Source organism: Lycorma delicatula, chromosome 10 (genome assembly GCF_047948215.1).
Source record: "Lycorma delicatula isolate Av1 chromosome 10, ASM4794821v1, whole genome shotgun sequence".
In the NCBI taxonomy this organism is placed as follows: domain Eukaryota; kingdom Metazoa; phylum Arthropoda; class Insecta; order Hemiptera; family Fulgoridae; genus Lycorma; species Lycorma delicatula.
In genome coordinates this window covers 106,658,593-106,675,857 of record NC_134464.1, presented here as the reverse complement: position 1 = coordinate 106,675,857, position 17,265 = coordinate 106,658,593, and the positions used below count along the sequence as shown (strand labels likewise).

Sequence of the window (17,265 nt, the reverse complement as noted above, 5' to 3'; positions counted from 1 at the left end):
TATTATGTTAATAAAATATTTTTAACAATATTATATAATTGAGTTGCGTATCTTTTGGCTCACTCTTGTAACGTTGATACACTATCAGATCTTATACTTGTTTACACAGTAATTCTACTGTGAACCGACTCTTTTTGTATAGTCAATCGAGATTCCCAACAGTTTTAACAGAGATTCTTCTTTCCTTCATAACCTCTTTTCCAACCCATTATTCATTGAAACTATGTAATTTGTGTAACATTTTAACAATATCATTACGGTAATTAAACAGATTATATATAATTCTTTTCAAATACACAAAACATTTCAGCTTCAAAGAAAAAATTCTGAAGAACAGTCCAATACTTCGATTTTTTTTTTCTTCAGTCATTTGACTGGTTTGATGCAGCTCTCCAACATTCCCTATCTAGTGCTAGTCATTTCATTTCAGTATACCCTCTACATCCTACATCCCTAACAATTTGTTTTACATATTCCAAACGTGGCCTGCCTACACAATTTTTCCCTTCTACCTGTCCTTCCAATATTAAAGCGACTATTCCAGGATGCCTTAGTATGTGGCCTATAAGTCTGTCTCTTCTTTTAACTATATTTTTCCAAATGCTTCTTTCTTCATCTATTTGCCGCAATACCTCTTCAGTTGTCACTTTATCCACCCATCTGATTTTTAACATACTCCTATAGCACCGCATTTCAAAAGCTTCTAATATTTTCTTCTCAGATACTCCGATTTTCTAAGTTTCATTTCCATATAAAGCGACACTCCAAACATATACTTTCAAAAATCTTTTCCTGACACTTAAATTAATTTTTGATGTAAACAAATTATATTTCTTACTGAAGGCTCGTTTCGCCTGTGCTATTCAGCATTTTATATCGCTCCTGCTTCGTCCATCTTTAGTAATTCTACTTCCCAAATAACAAAATTCTTCTACCTCCATAATCTTTTCTCCTCCTATTTTCACATTCAGTGGTCCATCTTTGTTATTTCTACTACATTTCATTACTTTTGTTTTGTTCTTGTTTATTTTCATGAAATAGTTCTTGCGTAGGACTTCATCCATGCCGTTCATTGTTTCTTCTAAATCCTTTTTACTCTCGGCTAGAATTACTATATCATCAAAAAATCGTAATACTTCGATATAGATCCATAATTATTGTCGGTCTCCGTGGCGTGAGTGGTAGAGTCTCGGCCTTTCATCTGTAGGTCCCGGGTTCGAATTCCCGGTCAGGTGTATAAATCATTCATCTCATCCTCTTAAGCAATACCTAACGGTGGTTACAGAGTATATAAATGTGATTTAAGGCTGAATACAAAGTAAAATTTAAAATAATATAACAAACATTTAAAATCGGAAAAAAGTATTTTACACATGGTTTGGTGTAGAAAAAGATTCCAACATTATCTTTACTAAAGTCGTAATGAATTGATGCTATTTTGAAACAGATCATAGGAATAACCTAACGACAATTTTTTTAAACGACAGATGAAACCTTTTTTTTAGCAGTATTATGTGTTTTTTAAAAATTAAATTATGAAGAGAAGGTGAAAACCGAGATAATGTTAATCTATAACTTTTGATAATGCTTAATTACTTTATACATTCGAAGTCGAGAGTTCTAAGGTTCAAATCCTAGTAAAGACAATTACTTTTATAAGGATTTCAATACTAGATCGTGGATATCGGTGTTCTATGGTGGTTGGGTTTCAATTAATCACAAATCTCAGGAATGGTCGACCTGAGGCTGTACAAGACTACATTTCATTTACATTCATACATAACATCCTCATTCATTCTCTGAAGTAATACCTTACGGTGGTTCCACAGGCTAAACAGAAAAAGAAAAAAATACTTTATATAAATTAAAACTCATAAAAATAACCAAAAAAAAAAAGAAGAAAATATGCTGTAAAATTAAATAGTTTTTATTATCAAGTTGCTCGCATGTTAAATCTATTCATAAACAGATGAGGTTTTCCTTTTTGATGTAAATATAATAGCACAATATATTAATGAATCCATATTAGAAATTATTTTTAAATCATTCCTACTGAAAAAAGTCGAAATAAAAAAAAAACATAAACTCTGCATCAAATAACAGAAGAGAAATTATACGACCGTTGATTTAAAAGAGAGAGAGACACATAAAAAGAGATATTTATTTTGCAGTTGTATTATATATTTTCAGTGACAGTTTTCTCGCCAGTTGCAAAACCAATTAGTTATAACCAAGTTGTCTGCGTTCACGTTCAAAAAAAGAAAAACTACACAAACACACGAACACACACACACACACACACACACACACACACACACACACACACACACACACATACACACACACACACACACACACACACACACACACACATACATACATACACACACACACACACACACACACACACACACACACACACACACACACACACACACACACACACACACACACACACACACACAAGTTAATATTTTTTGGTAATGCGTATCACCTTGAGTTTATTTCGTAAACTGGATATTTTTAAAATTTTACAAAACTGAACTCCTCTCTGTAATTTAATCTAATGCTTCTTAACTGTTTACTAAAATTAAATAAATATGTATCATATTACAAAGAGAAAATAATTTTAAATGTCACCCTTTGATACGTTAATTAAATTGAGTTATGAAATACTTCTGCTACGTTTCCACCTGATGAAAATTGTAATTTGGATTAATGACATTACAAAAACATACTAATTTGAAATTATTGGATCTAATCCAGAGTTAATAGAAAGTAATCCGTTAAAAAAATATCTAATAAAATGAAACTGAAGTAAAAGAAAGAAATAATTACCAACGTTCTATTAAAGTTTAAAATAATATTTTACAATACATGACTTTACCCGAGTAGTGATCATTTGATAACGGTATCTATTTTATTTGTTTATAATTAGAACGATTTACCCTCGAAAAAACTTGGAGGTAAATTTTCATTCATGTTTTTTACTTATAAGGACATGAATCTTTATCAGTCATCTGATCCATTTTGGCAGCTCCGTCTTTTATTCGGAGATCATCACAGCTGAACGGTATCAAGAAATAATCATGCAGGTTATAGCTTTGCTACATGCTGATGAACGTGACTGCTGGCTACAACAAGAAGGAGCAACTGCACACACAGCTAACAGTACTATGCAATTTTTTCCCGATTTCTTCGATGACTGGATAATTTGTTGCGGTCTATGGCCTCCCCATTCACCGGACCTGAGTCCTCCCGATTTTCTGGGAGAAAATAATGTGTTCTCAAACAACCCGCATACATTTTTTTCGTCTGTAATCTTCCCATCCCCCGGGTCGGATCCGGAATGACGCATAAACTCAGCTCCGAGAGGTCCTTTGGCCTCAAACTACCTCGTTAGGGCACTAGGCCACACCCAGCTAGTCGGGACTCCGGTCTTGACGCCTAGCCTCTAATGGAAAACTCCGGAGGGATCCCCCACCGGGACTACGGTCTTGCATTCCTTCCCAATGACGTCTGCAAGGGAGTCCCTACCCGATCATTGGTGGTGGGACGCCGGAACCTCCCAACCCGCATACACTTGATGAACTTAAAGTATTGAGGACTGAATATCAAATATCACTGTTTCTACACTGAAAAAGTCACATACAATGTAAGAAAACGCGTTGATTCGCGCATTGAAAATCATGATTGACATTTCAGCACTTATTTTAACCTTGCAAGAAATACTTTTGTAAATATTAATATTATTTTGTAAATTAATAAAAAGTATTAATAAAAAATCTTTTTAAAAAGAATTTGTTGTCATTTGGGTTGCGCGACTTTGCGATCACCGTTACTATTTCGATTCTACTGTAAACCTTACAATAGCTAATATAAATTAATTTAGGATTAAAAGATTATATTACAATAACAAGTAAGAACAATTATAAAATAAAAAATTCACTTCATGCAATATTTACTTATGTTTACAAAATGAAACTAGCTTACACTTTTATAAATTAAAAATGTCACTTCACTTTGGTTGATAACAACGAACTCACCAAACAGGTTATCGTATTTAATCCGCAGATAACAACATTATCTCAAAACGATATACTCGTGATGCACTCTTCGCTCGTTTGTTATCGCACACTTACGTCGAATACTCTGCTCACTGCCCTCCCACTCATAGCAAATCACACTTATTATTTACTGCACACGGTACTGAATTCGTGTTTATCGCACACTTGAAATAGAAGAACACAACTGAAACAGAAGTTCGCTGATACTCGGCAGAATTTATTCATCTGGCCAAGAGTTTGACTAATAGTAACAGGTACGGACCTACCATTTTATTTGTTCAAGCTTATTGTTTTTCTACTGTCCGCACCTTCTAAGCTTTCTTAGAATTTCTTTTTAGGAAGAATTTTTTTTTACCGTTTTTTCTAGATTTTTCATTCTTAATTATTTCTCTAATTCTTCTTTTGTAAGCTTCTCTATCCGTTAAAATACCATAAAGTAAAACACGTTATTTCAAAAAAAAATATTTCTGTTAGAAGATGCACTTGTGAAATAACAAAAAAAAAATTATTAATTCAGTTTTTAAGATTTCTCTGTAAATAGTTCCAATGCGCAGATTTTTTTTGATTTTTAAACATTTATGGAAGGTACTAGTACTTATATATTTATATAAATATACCCTATTTATCATTTTCAATATTATTTATATATAATATTTGTTACTTATAAATTAATAAACATTCATATACATTCAAATTAGATTATAGATTAAATTCCGAGAACATTCATAATTAATTTATTTTATAGAAGTAATATCAGCGTAGTCTACTTATAAATAACGTCTTATATGAAGTTTTAGGGAAATGAAAAGTTAAAAAAACTTCGATCAACAATGAATCGAACAGACGAATTAACTGAATATTTTCATGAAAACATTTTGAAAAGATCGAAAATAGATGGCTTTATAAATTCATCAGTAGTTTGACTTAAAACGAGACCAAATCGTATTTTCAGGGTCATTTTTCATGAAGTGTTATTTTAATTCGCTGATTAAATCAAATAATTTTTTGGAGGTAGGTAAATGGCTGTCGTGTGTTAAAATTATAAAAATCATAAATAGATAAAAAAAACTGAAATCTCATTTAGTTTTTGTAATGAAAATCAGAAAATTTGTTTTTTATATCCTGTACATGAAAAATATAATAAAGCCTTTTATTTTTTCAAATATTTCTTAGGTGAGTAAATTTACGAGCAACATAAAGTTAAACTGACAGCCGGGTGATTGAGCCGCAGACTGTAGAGAGATGTTTTCCTCTGGTGATCGGATTGTGAACTGCTCAATATATTTTAATCGCAGACGGTGTTCCCTTTCCTCTAGTTAACATTCTGCCCCTGTACTCATTGGGGAAGCAAGAAGTTTTTGCTTTTACACATAAAAACGAATATAATCATTTGACGATCAAGAAGTACGTTAGAACTTCGCCGGTAAGAGTCCGAAGAACTAGACGGCACGGCGAAGTCAACGAATCAAGAGGTTCATCAGAACTTTGTCGGTAACAGTCCGCAAAACTGGACGACACGGTGAAGTCAACAAACTATATATTTACAGTTCTAAACATGACCTAATTTAAAAGTGAAATGAAAATGAGGGAAAAAATATTATGACGTGAAAACATTATATTTCAGTTCAATTACATTAGTAATAAAGAATACTTTAAAAAAAAATACCTTGAATTAGACAAAGTTTTTTTCCCATTTGATAAACCGCGGGACTTGAATATGTGACTTTATCCTCAAAAAGGTGGACTTACGAATCGAATTTACCGCTAGGTGCAGTTACTTACCATCGGATTGGTCTAGTGGTGAACGCGTCTTCGCAAATCAGCTGATTTCGAAGTCGAGAGTTCTAAGGTTCAAATCCTAGTAAAGGCAGTTACGTTTACGAGGATTTGAGTACTAGATCTTGGATTCCGGTGTTCTTTAATGGTAGGGTTTCAATTAACCACACATTTCAAAAATGGTCGAACTGAGACTGTAAAAGACTACACTTCATTTACATTCATACATATCATCCTCATTCATCCTCTAAAGTAATTCTGAAGGTAATTTTGGAGGCTAACAGAAAAAAATAATAAATAATAAAAAGATACGGCGCCTTTGAATTTACGAATGATCTTGTACGGAAACATGATAATGCACTTGAAATAATAAAATTTAATAGAAACTGTACTACAGCTTGTTTTAATAGTAAATGCTCTTACCTGTAAATGAAAGTACCGAAGATGAAACAATTTTTTTAATTCCCATCACTTCAATAAAAAAAAATAAAAGTATTAGTTTACAAGAGATTGTAGCTACTAATAAAACAAAAAAAAAAAAAAAAAAAAAAAAAATAACACGAACAGTAGGAAAGTTTTGCAAATGTGCCAACAAAGATTTGTTACATAGAACAGAAATAAATTCGATTGGAAAAACTTTACAATTAGAACTACGAGTATTTGAACGAATTGATGGAGAAATAAAAAAAAAGTTTATTTAATAAAATTATAAAGTGTGTTCACGGATACGATAAAAATCGATGGTTACACTTACAAAGTAACAAGTGTAATATTACATCACGGATATTCGATTCGTGAAAGGTCATTATACTAGTTTTATTAAAAAAGGAAAAATATGGTATAAAGTGAATGATATGACTATCAACAGAAAAAAATTGGCCGAAAAATTCAAAAAAATGTATATTTGTTTGTTCTAGAAAGGCTAGAAATTATAATGATAAATTCATAAGATAACAATCAGTAATTCATAAAAAAATAAAAGAATAATCTAACTAAACGCAGTGATATCCAAAAAAAATTACAATAAAGTTGTAAACCGTACGATAAGAGTCTCGAAGATATAATTTTTTCGGCACAAAAAAAAAATATTTCTGTAATGTAAATAAAACTGTTTTTTCAAAACGATATCAAGAAAGGTAAGACATTACATTTCTGTTATCAAAATCTGTTATTAATTTAGAATTTACTTTAAAAAAATACATGTTAAATATATGCATTAGACAATAGAGATAATACAATTATAGATAATAAATTATAAATTATTTTAATAAATTATAATTTCCGTTGAAATCTGAAAACTGAAATTTTTCGCGATCACAATACTGCTTTTACTTCGTACAAGGATGTAAAAATCGAGATTTATAAATGATACGTAATTATTTTAATTGGTCCCAAATTATTTTTATTGGTAACTGGTCCCAGGTTATTGATTTCACTTCATTGTAACAATTCGATTTCGCAGATCTTGAAGAGTAGCAGGCTTAATTTGATTAATTTGATTTGAATACCAGATAGCGGACACCAGTGTTCCCCGGCGACAATCAACCATACATTCCAGGATTGCTCAACTCGAGACTGCACAAGAATACACTTTATTTACAATCTACATATCATCCTTATTCATCCTTTGATGTAATACCTTACGGTAATTCCGGAGGCTAAACAGAAAAAGATAATAACACTGAAGTAAAAGGTTACACACACACACACACACACACACACACACACACACACACATATATATATATATATATATATATATATATATATATACATGTATATTTGTTTATATATGTATATTTGTTGCTTGTATTCTGTCGACATATTACAAAATTACAAGAATATTACAAAATACAAGAATTATAAACGAGTGTTACGGTTTAAAGTAATAAAAAATATTACATTTGGTATTTAAAAATTATCTCTAAAAATTAAAGAGATAAAACATTTCATTTAATAGAATGTAATAATATTAAAAATGCGTATCTTATAAAAAGAAAATTAAAAAAAAATACGAATAATTCACGTGTAATGACACGCTTATAATAAATTGTAATATGAAAAACAAGTTTTAATTTAATATTATGTTATAATACAATGCCAATAGGATAGGGCAGCTTACAATTTAATATCAACGCATGACTTTATATTTAAATGACTTGATTATAATGACGTGTTACTTAAGAATTAAAGGTCCGATGTTTACTGTAACATAAACGAGGTCATGGTTTTAAATGGAATTTTATTCAAAATCAGTAAAAGATCTTTAATAATTAAAGATAAATTATTGTTTTTATATTTATGTAAAATATTTATTTTTTAAACCGAATGAGTTATCCAATTTTAAGGGGTTATAAATGGGTAAAAACCCCCAAATTAGAAAATAGTTTATTTCATTATATTTTTGGACTGTCGTTATTCACCGCAGAATATCGACATTTGCCAGATATCGGTCATTCACAGAAACAGATATATTTATTTCTTCAGAATACCGCTGACATAAATTTAATGAATCTTAGTTCATATACTTTATCTTAAGCTTAATTAAAATCATATATATATATATATATATATATATATATATATATATTATATAATTATAATAATATATAAAAATAATGTATATCTATAATTATATATATTTTATGAATGAATTTTTAAATTCACACACAAACACACACACACACACACACACACACACACACACATATATATATATATATATGTCCGTAGAGTCCCCAATAATATAAATATTGGTTACATGAAGTTTATACGCATTACAATTAAAAAAAATATAAAATAATTTTATATAAAATATAAAAAAAATTACTGCAAATACAGAGAAATTAGTAAACAAAAACACATAATAAAAACACCAAATTAAAACAAATAAATAAATATAAGAGAAATAGTAACGATAAATATTAATAAAAAAAATGACTACCTCAAGATCGAATGATAACATCTCAGCTATTCAACTGGAAATGCGTCAGATTAAATCCCTGTGTAATTTGGTTTTTTTCACACGCTACAAATTATCCACTGCATGTTTTCCCACACAATCTTCTAATTTATGCGATGAATATGAATTAATCATTTTCGAATAAACTTATTTATATGATCAAGTTAATCATTTCAAAATTATAAACAATTTCAAAAAAAAAAAATTGAACAGACTACAAGAAGATAAAGTTTGCACTGAAGAGGAAACAAATAATTTTTCTACTGTGAAACTTTGAATTTTTTTTCTTTGAAACTTACTTTTTAAAGTTGGTGCCGAATATGAAATGAATAATTAATTAATAAGCTCATGCTTTACGAAATTTATTTGAAATAAGGCTTCAAGTTAATTTTAAAATTTGGCGCCGAAATTTCAAAGATTATTATTATGAGAACGTTGTGGAAATTTTTTTCCTTTCAGTTATTTTTTTATATTTTTTCATTTTAGAGATGGTTAAATTTTTTTTTCAAAATCTATCTTCAAACTGGAAATACGAGCAGGCCTACTAAACATTGCTCGTAAGAGAAAATAACACTCTCTTGAAACAAAACAGGCTCGTTGAAAACGATTTAAAGTCAGCAGTTTCTAATATCATACATGAGCAGAGGCTGTATAAAATGCTGACAAATGAACTTTATAAGTGAAATGTAAGCTAACAAAAAAAAAAGTGCAGTCTAGAAGGAATCGTCGATATGATTTGATCTGCAAGCGTTTTTCGAATAAAAATCAAGAACAAAGTTCATACCGCCTTCGTTGAATGCAGTGGCGGCTCGTAGCTAAAATTAGTGGTGGTGCTGCTCCAGAAAATTTTTTTCTGGGCCTTTTCACGGCCATTGTTAAAGTTTTATCTAAAATAAAACAGGCAAAAAAAATTAATCAAATAGAATAGCTGGAAATAAGATAATAATCTAGTTTTACATTATCACATTTAAGAATATAGTACACGGTTAGCACATTGTGCTTAAAAACCGTATTCGGTTTAACCGAATAAATAATAAAATGTCAATACAGATAATATTTTTTAATATTATTAAATAATAACTTAATAAAATGGCCGCCTAAAAACACTATAGTTCAACGGTACTTAATTTAACTTTCTATGTATATAGAAACAAATACGTAATTAGTTTTTACTAATTAACTTTTCTTTCACCCATCCAGCGTGTTTGTAGACAGATTTAGCGATCAAGGAGCCCTTGCGTTTTGCCATTTTCTGATCGCTGCTGAAAAAACAACTAAACCGTTTTCATATTCCTTCCACCGACTAAACCAGAAAAGGAAACGAACAAGGAACTTTCCATCACACGCGGAGTAAAATAAAAACTTCCTTCCACCAGGGTCGGCACTGCAGGAGCAACAGTGCTCTCTCCCTCTCCCTCGCACCCTCACGTGCAGCTTCCTATGTGCGCATGCGCACAACAGCCAAATACACGCCGTTGGAACCGTAACGCGCACATTTCCATACAAAGATTTTTATATCTTTTTCGTACACTGGGAGATGGTTACTGACATTAAATTTAAGAATTATACAAGTATAAAAAAAGAATTGAAGAAAAAATGACTCATTATATGAAATTTTATTGATAATATAAAGTGGAAATAAGAGCTGCAGTTCCACAGTGCCTAAAAAAAATTGCAGAACGACAGGGCGTTGCGCGGACCGGAGTGAGATTGCATTCCCCTTGTTAGGTGACCCTAAATTGGTAGAAATAATTGGGTCTGAATTTCTATGTTGCGTAAAAAATAATTTTGATTGGTATGTGTGTAGCACCGATTTAATTTTAAACTTGTTTGTTTTCTGAGGCCATTCACAGTCACGAACGGTGTTATCAAATCTGAACTAGGCACGGGGTTCGCGCTTCCGCGGTTTCGGTCAGTTAGTTTGAGGGAATCATGTTAGGTTGGATGTGAAGAATTCCCTTTGAAGCCTATGGAAGACGAAATGTGATACGTATTTTATTGATGCAAATGTCTGCCGAGGCATTTACATCGGTGCCATCCTGACCGACGCTTGGCTGATGACTGTGAGATGTAATCAGCTAGAGGGTCTAAAGACGACCTCCGGTAAAGTTCCTCAGGTCTTGGAACGGAGGGGGTGGTCTTTTTTTTTTTTTCTTTTATATTCCCACCTACTCCTCTGGAACGGATCTAGAATCCAGTTTGACTCGCGCCAGAGGAGTGTCTTTTACTCTAGCTCGCCTCCCCGCCCGCCGGCTGTATGTCCGGCACGGCAGGTCAGTTCACCGGTTAGCTCTTTTATTTCTTTTATAGATATTCATCATACACTGATTACTGAGAGTCCACCACCCTTGTTCTCTCAACAACAGTCACCCCTATTCTTTAATCTCTCTCTTTTTTTTTATATGATATCATACCAACCCAACCAATTAGTTTAAAACTTAAGCCACGGAGTCCTCAGGTTTCTTCACCTCTCTGCCCATCCACGCAAGCACGAACGAGCATGAACTCCACCTTCGGCTGTCCGTCATCACAATCGAGCAAGAGCACCACCTTAAATTACCCGTCAACAACAAACGAATTGACCTTTGTTAAACCATTGACCTTATGACAGTTTTCAGTATCTATTAACAAATTTTTATAAACTTATAATATAAGAAACACAAAGTTTAAGAATCTATAAGTTCCTTCACCACTTATCCGATAAAACCTACAAACCAGAGCTCCATCATCAGCTTCCCCTCAACAACAAACAATTTCCTCTTGTAAGTTTTCAGTATATTAATACATTTTTATACATATTTTATAAATTTTTTTTTTTTTTTTTTTTGGTGTGTAAACCACACTCAAAGCTATATCTCAATATTGCCCATTCTCTCAAATATTGACAAACGGAAATTTCACCTACGACAAGCCGTCATCAGCGAGCGGTTTCTTCTTGACGAGCTTCCTCATCTTTCTTCTTTATAACTGCGGTTATAAACGACGAGATCACATTAAAGTTATCCTCGTTAAGTAGCATTTTATCCACCACAAACTCCGTAGATAATGGCCCTATACGTCTTACACAGGATTGCCTGCTTTCAGTTCAACGGTTACATTCAAATACTACATGTTCAGGGGAATCATATGCCCCACAGTAAGGACAGTTGTTGTTATCTACCCTTATTCTTGCACATAAATAGGACCTGAACGACCCATGCCCTGTAAAAAATTGCGTTATCCAGTAATTTATGTCCCCGAACTTCCCTTCTATCCATGGTCGGATCAAAGGTATCAAACGATGTGTCCATCGTCCCGTGTTGGCTACATCCCAACGATGTTGCCAATTACGTAGCATCTCTTCATATGCTTCTTTAGAAGGTTGTCCACGTGCTATATTCACTCCCATCTCCGCCAGTTGTTTAAGCGTAGGAACTCCTGCAATTACGAGTACTGCCTCGGTGGAAACTGAAGAATATGCGCATATCACTCTTAAGCCCATGCGCTGTTGTATTCCTTCAAGGGCTCTTCTGTTCTTGTCGGCACGCAGAGCTCTTTCCCAGACTTGTATACCGTAAAGTAAGATGGAATTAACTACGTGAGCGTAAATCTTACGCTTCGCAGTTCTGGATCCTGTCATATTACCGAGTAATCTGCTAAGATTTTTGACCGTGCAGGAGGGGGTGGTCTGGCGACCGATAACGTCACAAAGTCTTCCCCCTACGGGATTGGGAACGACAGAACCCATGAAAGACATACTCATTTACTGAAAATGCGTCGAGTAATATAAGGTACATATTCAATATAAAAGCTTTTCGAAGATCAATAAAGACATTTTTTTATCTAGATCGGAAATTTTTGCTCAATACTTCTTTCTAACGGTCCTATACCACTCTGATAATAGAATGAGACCACTGCTGGGTCAGTCTGTATTGTTTAAACAATAATTAATCCAATTTGGTGCACTCAATGAAAAGTTATGCTCCAAGAAAAGTGTGTTTCAAATGAATATCAGGGTTTTAAAGCTATGTAGTATTTCTCAAGTTTCAAGTTTATCGATATGAAATGAAAAAGCAACATAAACAGTCTTAGTGCGCAAGCTCAAGAACTGTCTTCTATATCTTCCGCTTGAAAGCGCTAGTAATGATGGCGACCCTCTAATAAAAAGTATTCTGTGTTTTGAAGTTTGCAGTGTGAATTTGTAATTACCGTTCAACGTGTGTTCCGTTTGAAGTTCCGTTGTGATCCCCCGATTGAGAATAAAATTCGTAGATGGCATAAACAATTTGAAATCACTGGTATATACATTTGTAAAGGGAAGATTACAGGACAGTGTGCCCGAAGACAATGTTGGACGTGTAAGAATCTTTTGTCCTAGGAAATCCGTTAGGAAGGCTAGCCGCGAATTTGCAATTCCAGTGACGTCTGTGTGGAGGGTTTTAAGGAAACGCATACACTTTGTCCATATTTATAACTACTACAAGCTCTAAAGTCTTTAAATTATGGTTTGCGTGCTAGTTTTGCAAATGAAATGACGTGACAATAAAGACTTTCTTTATCGTGTCATATTCAGTGACGAATCAACATATCATGTTACTGGAAAATTTAACACTCATAATATGCGTATCTGGGGATCAGAAAATCTTCACAAAATATTGCATTGTGAACGAGACTCCTTGAAACTGAATATTTTTTTGTACCGTATCCTATTGGCAAGTTTACGGGCCGTTCATTTACGCGGAAGCAAGTGTTTCTGAAATGAACTATCTTGATACACTACAACTATGGCTCTTTTCTCAACTGCAATACGAGCCACAGACTTTATTTGGCAACAAGCTGGTGCGCCTCCTCACTGGCGTAACGCTGTACGTGATCGGTTGAATGAAATTCTCCCCGACCGTTGAATCAGTCGTCGAGGACTAGATGATAGGGCTTATTTGCTGTGGCCTCCGCGTTTGCCCGTTCTGATCCCGTGCGAGTTTTCTCTTTGGGAGTTTATAAAGGATCATGTGTATGTGCCACCGTTACCATCTGTCCTATCCGACTTGAAGCAGAGAAAATGTCGCATCAATTACTCCAGATTTGGTGATTAAAGTATGAGATGAACTCTCCTGTCGGCTGGATGCGAGCCGTGTGACGATTGGTGTTCATAGTGAACACGTAGAAAAAACTGTTTGAGTTCCTCTTTCATTTTGTGTATAATGTATTAATGTACGGAAAAAATTAATAAATATTACATAACTTTAAAACTCCGATATTCATTTTGAAACACACGATGTATGGGATGAATTGAGAACTTCCTTCTTTTTAAAGTTGGTCAAAAATGAAAGCAATTCACTTCGGACTTGGAATATACAGTTTACATTTTTTCGTATCCACATAGTAATGTCTGTTTTGTAATATTAAAAACATTAATTTAAATATATTTATTATTATTTGTATTTCTATTTTTAGTAATTCTTTTAAATTTAGTTTTTGTATTTATATTCACTTTAATAATTTTTTTGAATCTAATTATAATGACTGACAATCGAAATGCATGTTTAGCTTTAAATTTTTATTTTTTGTAAACGGTTAATGAGCATTTCTTATTAGAATTTTTAATAATACTTCAGGTAAAATATTGTTTTCATTGTCCTTTTTGACTATAGAATTATTATAATTTTTTTTTTTGGAAATATTTTGTATAAATATTAATTAAAATTTTCTTTATAAGCAAATAGTTTCGTATATCGAAGTAATTATTTATTAAGAATAAATTAAATCATAATCTTTTAATCTAAAGTATCTGCTACGTAAAACCCAATACAGTAGCTGTAAAATAAAAAAAATAATTGATAAAAGAAAAGCCGTTGAGAACGTTTTTAATGGATACATCTTATTAACTAAAAAAAAAAAATCACAAAAATTTATCTGTTAAATTAATATTTAATTTTATTACAACATACTTCTTTAATTAATTACTGACATTTTAACTATTGTTTGTTCAATTTTCAATTCTTCAAGTGTAAAATTTATTGGAAAGATTTCATTTCACCCAGTTGTTAAAAGTAGTTTTAATTCACGATATTTAATAATCGTGACAAAATGATATAATCATGTAGGTTATTTCTCGTGTAAAATACAATTTAAGTAAAATGTAATCACCAAATATAAAATGTATGGTTTTAACTGCTTTATTTATGATTCACGTTTTTCAGTTAAATTTATCTAATATCGTGACTTGAATTTTTATATTAATTCACTGTTATATATATGTTAATTTATTATTAATAAATGAAGTAAATTATGTTGCAATATTTTAGTTTAATTTATTTACAACGGATATTCAATAAATGTATTAATAAAATTTCACGTAATGCTTTTATAATATAAAATAAAGAGAATAAATATACAGAGTGCATGTAAACCGACAAAGCGAAGTATTTTTTTTAGACAAAAATACAAAAGTTGTTACGTATTAATTGTATACTGTGTATGCTTTCGCGCGTGCGCTTTTGTATATATAATTATTCAGTAGAGAAACGTACTTAATTATATAAAATTGTTTTATACACCTGCCAATCAATACACGTTTAATTAATAATAAATATAATTATAACAAGTTTTGAGATTCAGGTCGAATAAAATGTACGTGTGTAACATGTAGAATAATTTGATTTTTCTCATTTTTGTTCTGAATGAAATTTTTAAAATTCATTGTACACTAAATACTGCAAGGGAACATTTCATTATAATATTTTAAATTACATAATAATTCGTCACAAATATTTTATGAAATATTTGTGAAGAATTTGCAGCGAATGTACAATTGGTTGTGAATTAAACAGGGGCAGATCCAGCAACTGAATTTTGGGAGGTGGAAATGTTAGCAAGAGATCACATTTTCCTTCTCTCTTCTAATTAGATTGGGTATATAATATTTTATACACTTTTACTGGATACATACTATATTCTGAACTATTTTTAAACAAGAAAAATTGTTTAACTAATCATTAATATCGTAAAAGAGGCAAAAAGGGCCGGTATCGGCAAAACCAAAAAAATATTTAAGTTTCTTCAATTATATTTGGATTTATAAAAATTAACCTGTAAGTTATTCGAAGTGACCCTCACGGAAATTCCGGAAGCTAAATCACCTAAGCTAGGACTTTATAGTCCTAACAAGTTTAATCAAAACTGTCATGCAAACAATCAAAATTATGTAATAATATAACATGATGATTTAAATTAAGTTGATTTTTATTTGTTCATTCATTTCAATATTTATAATAAATTACAATCCAAAATTTTATATATTTTATTTCATATAATAATAATAATAATAAAAAAATTTGTATACAATATAAATTCATCTCGATGATTACGCATGTTTTTTTTTCCATCCTACCCGACAGGGGTTAGATCTTTTCATTGCCTGCCTCTAACACCTAGGGCGAGGTATCCAAGCCCGACTATGTCGTTCCTGGACCTCACCCCAAAAGCCGGGACTCGGTCTTGATGCTAGTGGCTCTAGTGAGAGCACCCTGTGCAGGGCACTCATACCGGGTCTCAGTCTTTTTCGCGAAGGGATGAGAGAGTCCCAGTGCCTCTTTACTGCCGCCCATCCCTGCAAGCACAGACGCATGGCCCGCAGGGGGCTGTCCCTCAACCCCTCGTCCACCCCATCATCCCTGGCTTTGTGCTGGCGTATCCGTGTCACAAAGTCAGTTACCTCACGAAACCTCTCTGCCCCTGATAACATACACTCTATGAATGTGTCAAGGGGCCTGGTCACTAACTCACAGGAGTGACGTTCAGTAGCCCACGTCTGGCAGTCGAACACGACGTGTTCTGGTGTATCGAGCTCTTCGCAAGAAAGGCAAAGGGGTCGTCAGCTCTCCTTCTGGCATGTAAGTACACCCGAAACACACCGTGGCTAGATAAAAATTGCGTCAACCAGTAGGTGACTTCACCAAAGTTGCGGTTGACCCAAGGCTCTAGCTGCGGGATCAGACGATGTGTCCATCGACCCGTGGAGGAGAGATCTCAGCGGACCTGCCAATCTCGGAACAACCACCTGCCTCATATCACTCCTGTCAGTTCTTCCAACTATCTCAATCCTCATCCCGGCTAGTTGTTTAAATGGAGGGATGCCCGCAATTACTATCACTGCCTCAGTCGAAACTGAAGAGTATGCTGAAACGATGCGGGAGGCAATCCACCTCTGCACACTTTCCAGTACCCGCCAATTTTGATCGAATCCTATCGCTTTCGATCAAACAATGATGTATGGGAATACAGCAGAACAGAATTGATTACGCATCTTAGCATACCGGTCGATAACGCGATGCATATCAATTTGCATTTCGTTATGAATATGCATTAGAACAAGTGACGTCAGCCTCTCTTAATAACCTATTAAGAAAAAATATATATTCACGTTAATTACAGAGTTGCATCTTGCAACTGGTTATTTTGACAATACAATATAGGTAAAAT

At 32.8% G+C, this 17,265-nt stretch overlaps 1 protein-coding gene across 5 annotated transcripts in view; it reads left to right on the top strand.

Moving 5' to 3' along the window:
* LOC142330985 (arylalkylamine N-acetyltransferase 1-like) overlaps positions 1-17,265 on the top strand; it is a 535,412-nt gene that overhangs the window by 77,602 nt on the left and 440,545 nt on the right. The window contains exon 1 of one of the 5 annotated variants that reach the window (XM_075376488.1): positions 4,217-4,321. The exons of the other annotated variants lie outside the window; for them this stretch is intronic. The gene's annotated coding sequence lies outside the window, so the exon portion shown is untranslated. Of the gene's footprint in view, positions 1-4,216; positions 4,322-17,265 lie in introns of those variants that run through there. 5 annotated transcript variants of the gene reach the window in all.